A 4,542-nucleotide genomic window follows, 5' to 3' on the forward strand; every position below is an offset into this window, starting at 1 on the left:
AAATTGCAAATACCAAGTGCGGGTGAGGACTAGAAACAACTAGAACTGAGAATGCAACATGATAGTTGCATTCGGAAAACAGTTTAGCAGGTTCTTATAAAGTTAAACCTACACTTATTATGTGACTCAGATATCTCACTCTTAGGGATTTACTGAAGCAAATTGAAAACTAATGTTTAAACAAAAATCTTTGTGTGAATATTGATAGCCATTTTATTCATAATTGTCAAAAGCTGGAAATAAACTAAATGTCCTTCATCAGGTGAATGGAGAAAGAGACTGTGGTGCACTGGGACATTAGAATACTACTTGGCAGTAAAAAGGATAAACTCTTGATTCACACAACAAGATGGATGAATCTTGGATGCATTTCTCTAAGTGAAGGAGGCCAGATTCAAAAGGTTATGTACTATGATTCCATTTACATGACTTTCTAGAAAAGTCAGAATTAAAGGGATGGAAAATGATCAGTGGTTGCCAAGAGATGGAGTGGGGGAAGGGGTTGACTACAAAGAGACAGTATGAAAGAATTTTGGGGGTGAAAAAAACAGCTCGGTATGGTACTGTGGAGGTGGATACACGACCATAAATTTGTCAAAACCCGTAAAACTGTACATCACAAAGAGTGAATTTTACTCTGCAAATTTTACAAATCCATCAGGATGCTGAGGAACTCAGATGGAATGCAGTGACAAATGAATCTCACTGTATTACAAGTATGTGACATAACCACGCTGAAGGGCTGGGGATAAAAGGTCCTAACCTAAGTAACTTTGGAAGACAGTGTTTTGATGGGATACTGTAGAATTAAAGTACTGGACACAAACACTGTACTCTAGGTGGTAAATTTGTTTTCATAAGGGTATGGATTAGTAATTCTGAAACTAGTTGACACCTTAGTAAATATTGTAAATATCTGGAGTTAAGTTTCTCACTGTTGGTGAAAGAAGTGACGAATAAACAAAAGGAAAAGGCTAGAATAAATTCTGTGGTGTTGGATTGGAGTTGGAAGTATCAGTATGAATCCATGTCTCTTTTAATATATCTATCCAAATAGAAAGATAGATTGATAGATACATTGAAAGATCTATAGATAGATATGTATACCTGATTTTATATTCATACATACATTTCCAAGCTCTGCTGAGAAAGTCTAGAAGCAATGACACTCTAGTATCAATGAGCATCCCTGGCTCCCTGATCTTGATTTCTAAATATAATTCTCCAATGAAAAGAACAAGGTTTTCTTGGAGAAATGGCTGATTCTAAGGCTGGAGATGGAAAATACAAGGTGAGCCTGGAGCATCTTCTAGTGCCAGAAAGTAAGAAAGTGCTTTAAAAAAACACAGAAAATGATGAGATGTGTCAAAAGGAATCAATCTGAAAGACATCCCAGTGGCTCAAGCTAGAAAACTGTGAGCAACAAAATAAATAACAGTAACATTGGATTATTACCCAGAGAATAAAATAAATATCCATGAGTCTATACTGATATAAAAAAGATTAAATAAGTAAGAAAGAAAGAAAGAAAAAAAGGGGAAAAAGGATTGAGAGAAAGAGAGAAAGAAAGGAAGAAGCGGGGGGGAATCTTGCTCACAGAATTCCAAATAATAAAAGTGGCTGGATAGCACGAAATAGAAAATCTCCACTAGAACGCTACAGTAATAATTACTGTGGGTAAGACTGACTGATGAATGCAAAAACTGTGGGTGAAACTTAAAGAAGTAACAGTACCTTTGCAGAGCCTCAAAGCATCTCTCTCCAAATACTTAACTTTTTTCTCTTAAATTCTTTAAAAGACTTATGACTATTTAAAGCAAAAATTATAACACTGTATTGTGGGATTTATAACACGGGTAGATGTAAATTTTATGACAACAATAGCACAAAGGACAGACAGAGGTAAATGCAACTGTTCTGTAGCAAGACTTCCATATTTTACACTGAATAAACTGGTGCACTATTAAGTCCAGGTAGACTGTGATATGTTAAAGATGCGTAGTGTAATCTGGACCAACCACTAAAAACTGCAACGGTGTGTCACTTAAATGCTAATAAAGGAATTAAACAGCATACAAAAAGCGTTTGTTTATACAAGAATTTTCGCAGGAGATGACCTGCACGTCCCCAGGAGGAAGATGAGCCCACTGCGGGGCATCCGCAGAGCAGAATGCCCTCAGCTGTGCAGATGAGCAAACGCTGACACACACATGCTGTGTGAGCCTCACCATCCTAGTACTGAGGGAGGCAAGGTGGACAGAAAACAATACACGTGGGATGATTTCAGCCAAGATGAACCTATAGTGAAAAAAACAGAACAGTGGTTGCTTCAGGGGTAGGAAAAAATTGCCTGGGAAGGAACAGGAAGGAGTTTTCTGGGGTTGATGGAAATATCCTATTCTTAAAGGGGTGAAGGTTATATGGGCATGTTTATTTGTCAAAACTATACTGTTCTTATTTCTGCCTTTCAGTGTGCATACATCTTACCCCACCCCCACACACAAAAGACTAAAAGAATAATAACGTGAGGTGGGAATGGGATGGAGTGTGGATTAAACAAAAATGGCAGATGATTAGTAGTTGTTGAAGCTGGGTGACAGGCCTACTATGCTATTTTGTTTATTTTGTATATTTTTTAAATTGTTCTGTAATAAAACAATTGTGTAAGAAGACAAACTTGATATACAGTGTTCACTGGTAAGATACTGGTTATCATTGGGGAGGAAGGAGGGAGAAAGGGATTGTTGGGGCCTGAGTGAAGCTGGTGCTAGTTTTTAGTCACACAAGTGTGTTCACTTTGCAATAATTCTTTGAGGTTTACTTAGATGACTTCTCCATATATTTTTGTAGATGTTATACATCAATAAACATTTTAAATCCTGCATATATGCACAAAGATACTAACTCAATATCTCAGACTAACAGCAGTGTTTTGTTTTAAAGCAGAACACGTTCACCCATGACACCATTAGATGGATTATCATACTCCCAAGTATCTATTAATGCCCTCACCCTTGTGCGGCACTGTGGGTCTTTCCATTTTTGCCTCATTTTGGCAAGTGGCATGGCTTTGAGTTTTTATGATGCAATCATTTTCCATCAAGGCCCACCCCCACGATGATACTCACTAAGGCCTCAACACCTAGTACAGTGCCGTGTTCCCAGCCTGAACTCAAGACTTGTGGGACTGGGTTGAATGAGGAAGAAAACGAGGAGCAATGATGTTCATAACTTATGTCTAGGTGCCATAACGTGACTGAGGAAATTGGTAGCGTTTTTCAATAGATTTGCTATGACTTCTAATTTTTCCTATTTAAAACAATGGGAAATAGGATCTCAGAGTTCTTTCTCAGAGAAAGTCTGACATTTCAGGCACAGGTTACTGACAATTATTAATGGCATATGACTTTCCCACCTCATCTTAGAGTTAAGTTTTTAATTCCTTACCTTGGAAATGACCTAACTTTGCTTCTTCCAAATCTTGTAGTAATACTGAAGCTCCAGAAAGTCTGGCCACGGATATTCTTCTGTTGCGAGTCCTCCCTGCAAAGAAGCGTGTGGTGCTGTAGTATTTGGAGTCAATCAGAGAAGCTAAATGGAAAAATGACTTCAGAGATTTATCACCATAACCCCCCACAGCAAAAACTTATTTTGCTTCATTATTTTATGATTCTGAGGGTATATTTAAAAAGGGATATTAAAACTGTTTCCCAGGATCCAGCCCTATAGTAGACAAGAAATTGCGTATTACATTCCTCAAAGAACTTACCTAACATTGGGGGAAGGACGAACGGGAAGTTTCAGAGCTGTTGCCTGTGTCAATGAGGTCAAGAGGTCCAGACTGGGATAAGGAAGCCCAGTGAACAATCCTGTGTGCAGCCTCAGAGAAAGGGCGTGCGTGTGGGACCCTGAAGTGGCTTAGGGGTCACTTACCAGTGCACGTGGTTTTCCTGTCTGTATAATGCAGGAATGGGGCTGCCCACTGTGATGTTTTCTCCTTTTGATGACATGGCTCGGGGCAGTCCTTCTAAGACGCCTGACCAAGGTATGGTGCCTTCAGGTGGGCGGGGTCCAAAGGGAGGGTCCCTGCAGAGACCCTGACCACGAGGTCCAGAGGGAGGATCATGGCAGCCTAGAAGGATGGAGGGGATGGTAGGACAGGTGGCCTTGAAAAGGCAAATTCCAGGATCCCAGGCACCTGGTATTTCCATTTGAGATATGGAAACAGAAAGTCGGGGCCCAGGGGCAGAGGAACAAGGCGGGAGTTGGGGCCCCTATCTGTGCATGTTGGGAGCTTTTGTCTCTTAACCGCTCCCAGCCGGCAGCCTGCATTGCTGCAGGACTACAACTCAAAGGATGCTCTGGGCACGGGATGATGCCTAGCCCTGGGGGGAGGAGCAGGGCGGTGTGAGCTTGGCCGAGGGCCAAACCGCCATTGACTTAGGACTCTGGTCCTACACCTGCTCTGTGTGGACTGAGTTCCAGAGGGATGTGATGGGACGAGAGGGACCACGGTGTTACGAAGGTGTGGCGGCTGCGTGG

The sequence above is a fragment of the Diceros bicornis genome, unplaced genomic scaffold, assembly GCF_020826845.1.
Source record: "Diceros bicornis minor isolate mBicDic1 unplaced genomic scaffold, mDicBic1.mat.cur scaffold_78_ctg1, whole genome shotgun sequence".
Taxonomy (NCBI): Eukaryota; Metazoa; Chordata; class Mammalia; order Perissodactyla; family Rhinocerotidae; genus Diceros; species Diceros bicornis.